Genomic DNA, 16,232 nt, shown 5'->3' with positions numbered 1-16,232 from the left:
CCTGTGTGCTCTCTCCACATTCACTGTCATCAGTGTCTACTTCTTCAGCATCTGTGGTGTGAAACAGTGCAATATTAATTTGGGTTGGTGCTAATGTTTTGCCATATTAAAATTACTTTACTCTTAAGATCTCACTGTCTGTAATCACTGACTGCAAGGCAGTTTTGGAAATGTGGGCTCACAATGTGGAATTTGACTACCAATTTGGCTCAGAAGCCTACAAATCCCATAATGCATTTGGATCTCTATGTGAAATGTGGACTGGAGTTGATTACAGCAAATGTGGCTTTTAATTACAGATTGCGCACAATTACTATGTACATTGATGTGTATATTTTTGTGCCTCTTACCTTGTGTACTACTGGCCGCCCCGGATGTATCCAGCTGCGTTACTCCCACAACAGCTTCTGGCTGGATTGTGCCCTCAACCAGCTCCTCCAGGGCTGTGTTGTCTGGGACTGTTGAGGTTCCTCCTCCAGTACTCTTTGCCTCCTTCAACCTCTGTGCTATTCTCTCCTTGGCCCGGCTACGCAGGTCATACCATCTTTTCTTTAAATCTTCTATACTGCGGTGTGTCACCCCCACAGCATTTACTTTGTTTTTGATCCTGTTCCATATTCTTCTTTTTTCTGCCTCAGGAACTTTAAGTGAGAGCTTCCCAAAGAGCTTATCATGGCTCTTTACCACCTCTTCAATGAGGTACTCTAGTTCCCTTTCACTGAATTTTAACTTTCGCTTCCTGGCCACTGCCCCCTCTTCTGCTGATGTTTGGGCCATTTTTGCTCTCTGCAGGTGTCAGCAAAACACTGCTTTTATTTTCACAGCTCTCCCCCAGCAATCTGCTTCTTGCTCTCCCTTCCTCTGGGTACAGACTGCAGCATGGGCTGAGTGACTTCCTGGTTATGAGGTCATCAGCCTGCTCCCAATGCGACTTGGTAAAATTGCGATCTCGCAAATTGCGATCTCGCAAATTGCGAGATCACAATTTGTGTGTTTTACAGGATTAGCAATTCTTTGTTGTTATCGCTAAGGTTCCTTCTTCTGGGTGATTTTAATATTCATCTTGATAGTTTGGATGCCCCGGGCGCCAGGGAGCTCAATGACTTGTTTGATTTGGCTCACTTAACTCAGTGGATTAAATCGCCTACGCACCATCTGATTGATTTGGTATGCTCTAATTTTGATTTATTAGCTTTGGATCCTCTGCCGGTCACGTGGTCCGACCACTATTTGCTGTATTTTTCTTGGTCGATAGGAACGTTTTCACCCCGCTCTCGTCCTGCCCATAATTTACAGTCTTGCAGGATTGATATTCCGGCCCTCTCAAAGACGTTGGCACTGACTGAGCCTCCGTCTTCCAACGTCCTAGAGGATGCAATTGCCGGTTTTACTTCATGGATTACCGGTGTCATTAAGACGGTGTCTAAAGCCCCCCCCCCGCCTGTCGGCCTAGGGCTACCCTGCCCAAACCATGGTATTCAACCTCTCTTAGAGCTCTTAAATTGTCCTGTAAGGCATTGGAGCGGGTTTGGCGCCGAGACTATTGCCCTTTGGCTAAAGCTACCCTACGTAAAGCCCAGAGGGTTTACTATGCAGCTATCGGTGCGGCTAAAAGTAGTTTTTAGGCCGCCCGTATTGCTAAAGCTAGGAATAACAGCAAAGAGATTTTCTTGATTGTTAGTAGCTTTTTATCCCCTGTTTCTGGACAAACTCCCCTTCCATCCACACTGGAATGGTGTGAGGAACTGTCTTCTTTTTTTATTGAAAAGATCCAAGTGATCCAAGACAGTTTTGGCCTGGACCCCCCATCTCTGACTGATTCCCCCCTTCCGACTTCGTCGGCCCCTTCCTTTCCTTTAATTAAGTTTATACATGTAGAGGAAACTGACACCTTGGCTATTTTAAAATCTCTAAAATCTGGGTCCCCTTCCGACCCTGCTCCGGCCAGTGTGCTAGCCTGTGTTGCTTAGGTGATCTCTCTGGAGATAAATAGAATTATAAATCTATCCCTGCAGACCTCCACGGTTCCGAGTAGCTGGAAGCAGGCTAAACTCTTACCGCTTTTGAAAAAACCCTCACTTGATCCCACCAAACTAACCAGCTATCGCCCCATTTCTCTTCTCCCAGCTATGGCAAAAATTTGTGAGAAGGTGGCTTTTCGGCAACTAGAAGCTTTCGTGGAATCTTCCGGCCTTCTTCACCCTGCACAGTCTGGGTTTAGATCCTCCTACAGTACCGAGACTGCGTTGGTAGAAGTGGCCGAAGCTATCCGGGAGTGCCTTGATGCGGGTGGCAGAGCAGCCTTGGTTTTACTCGATCTTTCTGCCGCCTTCGATACGGTTCCCCATCGGCTACTCCTATCTCGTTTGTCCAACATCGGTATTGGTGGTCCTATTTGGGATTGGATCAAATCTTTCCTGGAGGATCGGGCCCAGCAGGTTTGGCTGCCTCCCTTTTCCTCTACGGTGAGGAAGGTATCTACGGGTGTCCCGCTGGGCTCCACCTTAAGTCCTCTGCTTTTTAATATTTACCTTACACCCCTGATCTTTCTGGCAGAGGAGCTGGGTGCCAAAATAATTGCCTACGCGGATGACACGCAACTTCTTTTCACATGGAAGGATTCAGATCTGTCAACTGTGGCTGCGCAGAACTGTCTATCGGCAGTTTTTAGGTGGCTGGCTTCTGCCCAGCTGAAATGTAATGAAGAAAAATCCGAGGTTCTCTTGTATGGCCAATTTCCATCTAACTTTAGAGAATCTCTGTGGCCACCTGACTTTCCCCGTCCGATTTCGGAGGGTGTTCCTGTGAAAAATCTGGGGGTTTGGTTTGCAGAAGATCTACGGTTTACCCACCAAATTAATAAACTGGTTGGACTGTGCTTCGGCATTCTTAAGTCCCTGAGAAAGTTTCTGCCGCTGCTGCCTCAGTCAGCTAAGGAAACTGTGCATCGTGCCCTTATCCTTTCTCGGCTCGACTATGCAAATGCTCTGTATCTGGGGATTCCAAGATATCTACTTAATAAATTGCAGACTATACAGAATGCTGCTGCCAGACTCCTGTTTAACATCTCAGGTAGACTTAGCGTTAAAAAACAACTTTGCGATTTGCACTGGCTGCCGGTTTTCCATAGAGTGCAATTTAAAGCACTGACTTTGGCGCACTTGTTGAATGTTAAATTCAATTAAAAAAATCTTTAAAAAAAAAATAATAATTGGGTATGACAACAGTTAAAAGGACCCATATAATTGTTAATATAAAAACACTACATAAGCAGGTATTAAAACATCTACGTTTTAGACTAGATTTTGGTTGTTCGGTCAGTTCTGTTTCTGCCATTTTGGTATAGTACAAAAAGCCCAAAATCTAACAATCTTTTAGTCTGCTATCTGGAAAACTGGAAAAAAATCTATATGAACTCTATTCTAAAAAGAAAAAGAAATCTTTCTAGAAATAGATTTTGTGTAATCCTACATTTAATGACTTTCTTCTTTGCCCCTTTCTTTTATTTTCAGTCCTTTTGGTCTTTTTTGGGTATTTGGTTCAAATTCATCGGGCAAATGTTCACCTTAATATCTTTACAGTTCCTTTTAAGGTGGTCTCAGTCTATTCTCATCTTCCTTTTCAGTATCACTACTGTTGTGTTCTTCGCTTAAACCTAAACTTTCCCTAATTCTTCTGATATGACATAGGTCCATTCTGGCGCCTTGTACTTCCTACATGGAATTCTTGCTCTTTTTGATTCTCAGCTTGTTTTTCTTCTTGTATTTTCTTGTTCTGTTTGACTTGAGACTTTGTTACTTTGCTCTGGTCTTTTCCTCAATCTTCTCTTTACTATTTTATACTTTAATCTTCTTGCTCCACTTGGCCAATTGTCTCCTTTTCTAGGCCTCTTTTTCTGTACTACCCTTTACCTTCTGTGCTTTGTTCACCATTTCTTTTGTTTAGTCTTCTTTCTATCTGCTTTTCTCTATTTTCTTGTATTTCTGTTTCTGCAGGTTCTACACTCTTTTCTTATTCATCAGTGAGTTCACCTTCTTCTAGATCCTTTGTGACTTCACTTTCCTCTGGTCCTACTTCTGTTTCATCTTCTATTTCATTTTCTGCTGTCACAACAGCTGCTTCACTTTCCTCTGGCTCAACGGCAAACTCACCTTCTTCTGACTCAACAGCAGTCTTTTCAGTCCCAGTATCTGGTGGCCACTTTACTTGACTTGTGCTTGGCTGTTCATCATCAAAGCGTTCTTCAGAATCTGTCACTCCAGACTCTTCAGCTTCGCACACTTCAGCTGCCGGTTCTTGATTTTGATTTACCAGTTGCTGTTCTTTAGGTCTTTCAGTTGGACTTGGGACTTGATGGGTTTGGCTGGCATGTATCCAGTTTGGCAAGCCAAAACACTTCACTGCTGTGGTTGTCACCAATATGATCTGGTAAGGGTCGCTCCAATGGGGTACTAGGCACGTTTTCCTCAAGTGCTTCTTGACTAAGACCCACTCACCAGGATTCAAATCATGTGCTTGGTTCCACTGTGTCGGTGTGGCATCTCCTCCAACCTGGCGGGACACGGAACGCACCAGATCAGCCAGTCCTTTGCTAAAATCTAGCACACGATCATCAGACATATTCATCAGTTTGTCTGCCGGTATGTATGCATGTCTCATGGCTCTTCCCATTAACACTTCTTGGGGGCTTAATCCAGTCTTTTTGTCAGGAATACTTCTAAGACTCATCAATACAAGAGGTAAAGTGCCAGGCCATTTCAGTGTTGTGGATGCACATACCTCCCCTAATCTAGATTATATTGTGCCATTTATCTGATCAACAATACCAGATGCTTCTGGTCAATAGGCACAATGCAGCTTCTGTTCAATTTGTAATGCTGCACAAATCATCCAAATTATTTCATTATTGAAGTGCAACCCTCTATCTGATTCCAAAGTGACTGGAAAACCAAACCTAGGGATCAGTTCTCTCAACAACAGTTTAACCACTGTGAGGCTGTCATTCCTTCTCGTTGGATAGGCCTCTACCCAGCGAGAAAACAAACAGGCAATGACAAGGGCGTTTTTCAGCCCATTACATGGTGATAACTCAATGAAGTTGATTTGACACCTTGTAAAAGGACCTCCTGCTTTCCCAATTACACCCCAACTTACAACTGTCTTTCTTTCTGGATTTTGTTTTAGGCATATGGCACACTTTTGACATAAACTTTTCTGCGATGGCCCTGAACTTTCGATTGTACCATGTCTGCTTGAACAGTCTTACCATTGCATCTCTTCCAATATGTGTCAGCCCATGGTACATCCTGGCCATGTGAGAAAGTAAAGAATCTGGCAATACTGGTCTTCCATCGTAATAAACCCATACCAAATCTTTTGCATTTTTCCTACAAGCTGTTCTACTCCACTCTTCTTTTTCCTTATCACTGGCCTCTTCCTGCATTTGCCTTACCACATCTCAAGTCTTAAATGTGGTTGTGAGCCTAAGGTGGCATTTGGTATTTCCTCTTTCAATTGATCTGTTTATATCCATCTTATTTTGTTTACAGAAACACACAAATTGTTCCACGTATCTGTTGCCTTTTGTCACATTTTCATCGTCTGATTGATGTGCAGCACATTTTACAACTGCAATTTTTTTTGATAACTGCAAAGCTTCCAATAATTCCTTTACAATTTTTCCATTCCCAATCCTCTTAGCATCCATAACTGACCGAAGTCATGTATGACGCCTAATCCGTACTGACTGTCGGTGTAGATTGTTACTTTCAGAACTTTTGCCAATTTACATGCTCTGGTTAGAGCAATCAACTCTGCGACCTGAGCGGAGTTAACCCCCTTCAAACAGGGTGCTTCTAGTGCTCCTGTTAGGTGCAGACAGCATAACCAGCACACAATTCACCCTTTTCATTTCTCAAACATGATCCATCCACAAACAGCTCACAATCTGATTCTTCCAAGGGTTCATCCTCTATATCAGGACGGGGCTTAGTACAGAGTTCAGTCACTTCCAGACAATCATGTTCTGCTTCCTCTTTCACCTCCTCACATCTTGAATTTGGTAGCAAAGTAGCAGGGTTCACAGTAGTGCACCTCACCACTGTCACATTTTCAGCACCTAGAATGACTCTCTCATATTTAGTCAGCCGACTAGAGGTCATATGTTGAGTCTGAGTGCGAGTTAAGAGGATCTTAACACAATGTGGTGCATACACCTTTACTGGGTAACCCATCACAATAGCTTCACTCTGTCCCAGACTTACACAAGTGGCTGCTACTGCTATTAAACAGCCTGGTAATGCTGCAGCCACTGAATCCAGAGTAGCAGAAAAATATGCCACTGGATGTGGTGACATTCCTTGTTTCTAAGTTAAAACTGCAAGTGCACATTCATCTCTCTCACAACAGTACAATGCAAATTCTTTAGAGTAATCTGGCATTCCCAAAGCAGGTGCGTGACAAAGACTGTTTCGCAATCTAGAGAAAGATTCCATACTCTCTTTATCCAACACAATTGGATCTTCCACATCTTTTTGTGTCAACCTCTGTAAGGTTTTGCAATCAATGAGAAACCACAGATCCACTGTCTGCAGTATCCAACCATTCCCAAGAAAAATCTCACTTCCTTTTAACTTCTGGGTGGAATCGTTTTCTTGATCACACTGATTCTCTCTGATGTCACCTTTCTGACTCCTTTTTCAATCTTGTGACCTAAATACTGAACTTCCTGTCTACAGTATTGCAATTTTGATTGTGACACTTTATGTCCCCCTTCTGCTAAATGGTTCAGTAAAGCAATTGTGTCTGTTTACACATGCTTCTCGTGTTTTCGATGCCACTAGTAGGTCATCAATATACTAAACCAAAACAGAATTTCCAGGTATAACCAAAGTCTCCAAACATTTTCTGATCTGATTAAAGATCAAAGGACTCTCAGAGTACCCTTGAGAAACTCAGCACCATGCCAAGACATGGTTTCCGAACCGGAAGGCAAATACATATTGGCTTTCTGGGTGCAAAGGAAAGGAGAAATATTCCTGACACAAATCAATGACAGTGTACCTTTCAGCATCACAGGTAGTTTGATATAGAATCACTGTTGGATTTGGCAATACTGGACGACATGGTACTACAATTTTATTCACCTTTCTCAGGTCTTGAACTATTCTATATTTTCCATTAGACTTTTTGGCCCGATTCACAGAATTAACTTAAGACAAAATCCTAAACTTACTACTTTTGGTATTCACAGAATGCACTTACTACTTTTGGTATTCACAGAATGGATTTACGATTACTAACTTTACGTCTGCACTCGGGCCGGAAATTCCGGCCCGGAGGCGGAGCTTCCTGCCTGGAGGCGGAGCTTCTGGCCCGGAGGCGGGGCTTCCGGCCAGTGGTGGAGATTTAGCCATGGCCAAAATCTCCACCTCTGGGCCGGAAGCTCTGCCTCTGGCCCGGAAGCCCCGCCTCTGGGCCGGAAGCTCCGCCTCCGGGCCAGAAGCTCCGCCTCCAGGCCGGAATTTCCGGCCCGATGGCGGACGTAAAGTTAGTAGTCGTAAATCCATTCTGTGAATACCAAAAGTAGTAAGTGCATTCTGTGAATACCAAAAGCAGTAAGTGCATTCTGTGAATACCAAAAGCAGTAAGTGCATTCTGTGAATAGCAAAATGGTAGTAAGTTTAGGATTTTGTCTTAAGTTAGTTCTGTGAATCGGGCACTCTAATTCCAATTATGGGTGAGTTACAGGGCCTCTCATTATTTCCTTTAGAACCCCTTCTTCAATCATTTGGTCATTCACAGGTGTGACTCCAGCAATTACTTCTGGACTCATTTTGTACTGTGGGGTACTTGGATATATAGCACCATCTTTTACTGTAATCTGAATTGGATCTACATTTTTCATTAACCCAATCTCTTTTACTCAAAAAGCCCACACATCTGATCTCACTGTACTTTTTAACTCTTCAGGCAAATCTTCCTCCGTGAGCAGTGAATATAACTCACTCACTTCTGACTCTCGTTGGGCCATCATGACTTTGTAGTCAACATCCTCATCAGGTGTCATAAAGGCAACACCATTCGGTGTACAATAAATAGTGCAATTTATTTTGCACAACAAATCTCTGCCCAGGAGATTTACAGGACTGGAATCACATACCACAAACCGATGCATGTCTTTGAAGTTTCCAATATGAACTTCTATCGGGGCTGTGACAGGAGTTCTAATATGTTTATTCGCCACACCTACAACTTGGATAGTTTCTCCCGAGAGGGGTAGGTTTGGAATTTCTGCTGCTCTCACAGTAGAACGGGTAGCACCAGTGTCCAAAAAGAAAGTGATATCTCTACCTTCTTCCTACAAATGGACCTGACTGATCTACCGCTAAAGATGCGCCAAGTACGCACTCTTCCTCCCCACTCAGGCACTATCATTGAGATGAATCCGAATCACTCTCATTGCAACGCACCAAATACTGCGAAACTAATGAATTCTTACCAAACTGCTCTTCTCCTCCAAATCCAGAACTTGCACTGTACATCTGAATATGAGCATTCACATTACAGGGTATAGAAGGTTGTGGCACCTGTAACTGTGGAGTAACTACCTGCTGCTGTTGATTCCCAACCACCTCATTCTGCATCTGTGGATTTAAATTTTGATTTCTTTCATTACCCTTTTGACCAGATCTATACTCATTCTTCCAATGTCCAAACTTTCCGCACGCATGACAAGGACATTTCTTTTTAGCTTCTTCTTTACTCATTTTAAATTTTCCTCCACCTCCACTATTTACCTGTCCAACCTGACTCTGACCTTGTTGCACAGTACTAATTTCTTGTTGCTGTTCTGCCATCTTCACATGTGTCCACATCATTTTCTCCTTTAACATTTTAAGCCTTGAATCAATATCATCACTACAGTATTTTGCATACCTCAGAATTTCGTCTATTGACTTACTTTGCCAGCAGAGCATATGCTGCTGTATCATTGCACTAATCTCTGGTTTTAATCCATATACGAATCGATACACAAAATGTCCCATATCTTTATCTCCAATATTCTCAAACCCACTGTACTGCTTCAACACCTGTAGCAATCTATCATAATATGCTTGTACTGACTCTTTAGGCTCTTGGGTCATCCTGTCAATCTTAACCCAATCCGTTTCTTTAGGGGAGATCTTCCCTTTTAGGAAAGTAATGACCTGATGGTACTTCTTCATCACCTCTTCAGATGGTGCACCTGTTATTGCATCCCTGGGATATTAATCTTTAGGCCAGTCAACAGTAATTTTACATTCTGTCCACAAATCAGCCGGAACCACTATTTCAAAAAGACCATCTAAATCTTCCAACAACACTTTTGAAACCTTTACAAATCTGTCCACTTGTTTATACCATTCAACAGGCTTCTCTCATAATCTGGGAAAATCATTTGTGAATGTCAATATATCCTATTTAGTCCAAGATACATGAACATATCCACCACCTGCAACCTCTCTCATGAGACATGCTCGTTCAACTTGTTCGGTTTGCTTTAACGGAAACATGGAAGTTTCTTTACCAGTAATCTCTTCTTTCTTTTTCATCCATTTACTCCTCCATCGTTCTACAGTTCCCCATTTATTCAAAATATGTATTAATTCCTTTATCTGCAATCTTCTCCCTGACGTATTCAAACTCTCTAAATCCTTGTCAGTAAAAGCCATTCGGTGCGTTTTCTGCAACACTTTCGACTTTTATATATCTACACCACACTCACTAGCAACTTCCGATAGCTTTTCATGAAAATTCTTCTCTCTCCAAGTAATACTTTTACATAAAAACAGCAACTCTTAATCACTATAAGTCCCTAGTCTATCTGGACTTACTGTTCCAATAATCAGCTCCTCTAAATCTACCTTCAATTGGCTCACATTTATGCTCTGTGGTTGAGCTTTTGGCTTGGTCATTTCTTTTATCCAATTAGTTAATTCTTCTGGCGAGGGACTTGCTGAACTCCCTGCTATTTGTGTAAAACGTGTCCCTATTTTCTTTGGGTCTAATTGAGTGCTTCTCCTCTGGGTTTCAGGTAATAAATCACCAACCAGTAGGTCTAACAGTGTGTTATTTTGGTCATCTTGTCTATTTTCATTTGTTACTGACACTACTTCACTCCTTACAATACTTCTTGGAACTGACAATGTGTATACTTTTGGCAAAGTCGATTTCTCTCCAAATAATGGAACCACAGGACCAATTGTCACTGGCACCATCAAAGCTTCTGCATTCAGATATAACTGATTTATTTTCTGTACCTGTTCCATTCTGGCTTTATTTAACAAACTCACTTCATTTTCTCGCACTATTCTAGCTATTTCAGTAACTTGGGGAGTCAATGCAGTTACCATTTGTGGGTCACTTGGAATCACCTTCCCTGAATTTTCTTCATATGGCGGAGGTCTTTTAGTCATCATATCTTCTAACAATTCATCAGATTCATCCAAGCCTTCTCCAGACGTTTCTATATTTTTCTTTTTCTCCTTACACATTGTACCTGTCTGACTCCCTGCTGTCAAAACTTGAAGTAGACCCTTGGTCACTACTGCTCTTCTCCATCTTTTCATTTGATCTTCTTGTCTCTCAAATGGATAGCTAGGCATAAAGCCTCTGAATCTTCTACCACTTCGATCTTTTTCTCGCTCATAAGCTTCTGCTTCCAACGCTTCAAACTGAGTAAGCCTTGAATTTGGCTCTAGTGAGTTCATCCTAGCTCACAAATTCTATAAAATTCATACATTGAAAGTACCAAACTCAGGAAAAGCTAACATCCCATCATCCTTTGTATATTTCATCCAATTTTCTAACCAAACACACGTATTGTACCTGTGCTCCATCATCATGTAGGAGGCAGTCGTTTTTGGAGGTGGAATTGGAATACCCTCTCTTGTCACAGTTTGTTTGTCTTTCTTAAAGATATTCTTTATTGTCTTTATCAAACCCATTTTCTGACTTATCTATTATTTTTTTTCTCAACAAACAGAATAACAAAACTTCTCCGTATTTCTCCTTTCCCTGTTTGCTAAATTCCGTCCTATACCAGCACGACTCACACCAACCAACTAATCCCAGCTCAATACGTAACTACAGTCTTATCCAATGTCAGCATGACTTACACCAACCAACCAATCACAGTTCTGCGCCACGCCCGCTATCTGATCAATGCCAGTGCCGCCTTTTGTGATGTCAGTTTTACTCCTTCTACTGACCCTTCCTTTACAAAATCTTATGACAATATTTTTTTTTAATTCTTCTTAATCAAAAAGTTGGTTAATAACAACATAAAAGACAATGCTATATTGTCTGCTTTGCTAAATAAAGAGATAGTTTCCACCTTTCAAAGAGATCCTTATACTGCAAGCAATAATAACGACCAGTGTTGTCTCACTTCTCTAACAAGCTTCGGTTAGACCCGTTACTCCTCTAGTGATAAAAGCCGAATTTTCACGAAAGGACTTTTATGGCATTAAAAAGGTGTCCTTTTACTTCCCCGTGGATACTGCAAGAGTTTCAAAAGTGGACCCTTCGCTATTTCAGACACTCTACTTACATACAAATTTTCCCTACTTATAACACTAACAGCCCACGTTGCTTTTCAGTATTATTACAACAAAGTACTTCTGCAGTGTGATTTGTTTTTACCACACTCTTCTTCTGCCTACTCCAGGCTGATTTCTTACCGGGATTCCTCAGGCAACTCTGTACCTGTACTTATAGACAACATAAAATGAAAAACTAACTCTTTATGTTAAGACATATAATCAATATTCAATAACCATTACCAAACTAATTAATAATTAAACCGTCCTCTGCTACCAAGTAACTGATCCAGAGCGAACCCAATAAATTGATAAGGGATAAATATTCAAAAACATCACATACTTTGGCCCATATTCATTCACCAAAATCCCTGATGCGCTGGGGTCAAGTTTGTTAACTTTGTCTCAATTTTTGCGTATTTAAATAAAGAACAATCGACTTTTCATCTACTTGGTCAATGGACCAATTAGTTGAAGAGTTGACGGCAATGGAAATTCTAAAGAAACACATTATTCATAACCCTGGCTAAATAACTACAGACTCTCGGTGAAATGTAATAATTTTTATCTAGTAATAATAAATGCTCATATCGATCACTTCATGAATTCGAATACTGGAAACCTCATGAGAGAGAGAGAGCAAAAAACATATCGTAGCAATAACGGAACTATAATTTCAAATATACGCTGCAAAGAGTGGATAGAGAAAGAGACATTAGATGCAAGTAAAAATGTATTGATTTTTAAACCAACAATTCGGAGGGATAGATGAAGAGACAAAAGGTACAGAGACAAGAAATACGACCGTAAAAAAAGAAATCTGCAATGCTAAATTAGATCAAATACAAACTCAAAGGATCTGTAAGGGTAAAACTACCATCCAGGCCTAGGTAGCAGAGGGGGAGCCCTGGACCAACAGTCAGGGATCAAAGACTCAAGAATCAGGTTAGAGACCGGACAGGAACAGCTAGGCCTCTCTGCAACCCGGCGAACAGCGGCACATCCCTCACTCGGACACCTTCAGCTTAAGTTACGTAAAACACAACCCTAAAACACCTATTCTTATACCCTAAAAATACATGTCGTATCACAATAGTTGCACATTTCACATTTTCTAGCTAAGGGATTGGTTGAGTTCTGGGGGTGGGATGTCACCCCACCATGAAATCATCTGCTATTGACTACAGAATTGTTCTAACCTTTTTTTTACATAGTCATCAATACCTCTTCTCTTTCATGAGTAAACATGTAACAATTTATTGTACAATTTAATGATTTCAACAATTTTAGGTTCTGTTCCCATGATGACACTGGCGTTGGCCACTTGTCAATGTTCTGTCTTTCACCAGGTCACACTTTTTCAGCTTTGCACAGCAGTTCAGTCATGTGGTCACATGGTTCCCGCTCGCTCCCAGCTCCACCCGCCTTTCTATGAGCCTAATTTAAAAAGATGGAGGACTCGTCCATTAGTAAAAGAACAGAAAACAAACATTTATTAATTATGTGATACTGCATTTTCACTGTTTACCACCTACCTTAACTCTACTTCATGTTAACGGTTAGCCTAGCATAGCATAAGTAGAAAAGCGGCATTCATTTTTAAGGATAAAGTAACACACGTCATGCTTTTAACTAAATACACATGCGGCCTTGCCATGCAAACCTTCTTAATTTGTTCTATACACAAGATTATTACATTTCCGGTTATTTACATATTAATTCTGGTAAGTTCATGCAATTTGCAAAGCAAACTTGCCACGTGTAGTGTAATTATGCTCAGTAATCATTCTAACACTACTTACTGTTAGTACGTATTATAGGGGTGTTCAATTGAGCAGGTTTCTTTTGCAAAATCCTGCTCCATCAACATCTTGCTCCATATTAGGTGCATAAACACTGTCAAGTACCACTGACTTCCCATCTGTGTCCCTAACAAAAACATAGTGGCCATGTGCATCAATTCTAGTATCTGCGAAAGGAACCCCTGTGCAATACCAGATCGCTGCCCCTGCGTGAAGGCGCAGTAAGATGTATGAAACAACTATCCCTCTCCATTTTTATGCAATTTAAGAAACTCAGGGGTAGTAAGGTTTGTTTCCTGTAAGTAAACTATGTACACCTTACGACGGTGGAGATGTGCTAAGATTCGTACCGCTTCTGCACTGTCCCCAAACCTCTGACATTCCAAGTTAATGTGTTGTATTTACATTCGACATCCGGCATTGTGAAATATAACTTACAGCATATATCCATGTCCACCCATTGCACAATAGTAACACTTACATGCCCAGTATGGAACAATTAAACAATACCCCAACACAAGGTCCAGGGAAGAACAATTTTTTGACCAAAACTGTAAGAATGACATTAGAGCAGAAAGGCAATGTGTGCATTTGCTATAGGAGTGTGTGGCGTTGGATAGGCCCCTAACCAATGGGAGGGGGAGTCCACCAAGGTGCTGGCACTCTTTCAGCTATAGGGCCAGAGAATCCATAACATGCTGATAGAGAGGAATCAGTAACAGTGCGTAACAAACAAGGCAGAATCTCCGATAGTGGGGGTTTAAAGTCATGTCCAGTGTCAATAGGCAAGCAGTGCATCACCTCACGCAGACATCACTGTCAGGAGTAGCACCATGGCATACCGTGGGGGTCTGTACAGTTCACAGTTCAGCTGCGCCACGATAGGTATCCTCAGAGTCAGTGCCACAGGGTGGAGGGCAAACATTACCCCAAGCTGGCGCCCACAATATACATCAACAGGTGTCCAGGAATTGGGATACTGCTTGTTGGAACTAACATCCGGGGGTAGCTTGGCTCGAGTGGTAAGGCCTATACCCGATAACATGTTGTGCTTGCATCACATTCATTTCACGCTTCAGCGCACCACCACCAAGAATGACGCTACACCAAGAAGTTAGAAAAGGTGGAAAAGCTTTATCTTTCCTTATTTCTTGTTTCTTTTGTCTTTCAGATTGAATCAATCAATGTTTGCTTATAACTCATTAGGGTCATAACATTCCATTGTTTTTAGACTGACAGTATATCAGATTCACTAACGCCGTAAGTGAAGTCAGTAATCATAGTGTTACCCACAGCAATCACCTAGCACATTGTATAGAGTTCACAGATTAAGCGCTGCACATAACAATGGCTTTGACGCTTCAAATTAAGTCAACCAACATTATTCTGCACATAGCGTTGTCATTGCTGTAAATAAGGTCAATAAATATTATGCTGCACAGGGCATTGACACTGCTGTGAATAAAGTCAATAAATATTATGCTGCACAGGGCATTGACACTGCTGTGAATAAAGTCAATAAATATTAGGCTGCACAGGGCATTGACACTGCTGTGAATAAAGTCAATAAATATTAGGCTGCACAGGGCATTGACACTGCTGTGAATAAAGTCAATAAATATTAGGCTGCACAGGGCGTTGACACGGCTGTAAACAAAATCAATAAATCTTAGGCTGCACAGGGCGTTGACACTACATTTGCGGACTGAATGTGTCTTACTTCTGAGCCTGGCTGGGGGCTTCATACTCCACTCGGACCGAAACGAGGTTGGTTGGCTTGCCCCTAACTCCCACCAGACCCTTTTCTCTTCAGTACCTGCCCCGCAGACTCGATGACGGGTGTTTCCCCTGTCCCTTCCCCAGGGGAGGGGCGGCTATGGGCCTCACTCGGATCTCCCGCCCCCCCTGGAGTTACCTTACTCTTCGGCCAGACATAGGCCCTTGCGTGAGCTCCTTGGCCTCCCGGCGATGTCCGGGCCGAGGGCCTTTCTCCCGTGACAGTTCGGCAGGAGGGAGGGTTGAAGTGCCGAGGTCCGCTCCTCACTCGTCCTGGGTTCGCGCCCGCAGTCGCCTAAGCAACGCGACCTGCGAGAGCACAGCCCAGTCAGCAACTCGGCAGCGGTGGGGACGGCGTCTCGCAGGCACGTGATCTGAGTACCAGAACCTCAGGCCTAGCGCGGCCCACAGGAAACCTCGGCGGCGCGCTCTCCTCACAGAGGACCGCGTTTCAAACCACAAAGGCAGCGATGGGGCCCCAGTCCTTCTTACAAGCCCCTGATGACAGGAGGGTTGGTCCAGCGGACCCCAGGCCACAGCGGTAAGGGTCTCCTTATGGAATCTCCAGCAGGGGTGGCTCAAGTTAAGGGGGTGATCTACAGCTCAGGGGCAATCAACCCGAACAGCCAGTTTTCCTGGATGTGTGGCGCTGGTCACGTTTCTACCTAGTCCAGAACAGCTGTCAATTACAAGGTCTGGGATACTCCAGGGCTCCGACAGCAACAGGGTTATAGAGACTTTGGGCCAGTGATGGAACTTCCTATCCCTATTCCCTTTTGAAGTCCTGAATAGGCAAATAGCCCATAAAGTTGGCTTATTCCCCAAGGACAGAGGCTAGGGGCAGGGTCAGGTCACAAGGAAGGGGGCAGTGTCAACCGGGGTGAAAAGCAGGACCTAAGTACGGTCAATTCCCCCCTCTAGCGCACCCACCTCCCCACTCAGGTGCCTGGCTCCTGACTACCTCACCTCACATTTACTACACAAAATGGCCGCCAACCCTCACCTCTATATATAGCATGGGCCCTGACTAGCCAGAGTGACCCAGAAGGTTCTGGAACCCCTCATGACAGCC

The sequence above is a fragment of the Triturus cristatus genome, chromosome 6 (genome assembly GCF_964204655.1).
Source record: "Triturus cristatus chromosome 6, aTriCri1.1, whole genome shotgun sequence".
NCBI classification, from domain to species: Eukaryota; Metazoa; Chordata; class Amphibia; order Caudata; family Salamandridae; genus Triturus; species Triturus cristatus.
Note: the sequence above shows the minus strand (reverse complement) of the source record.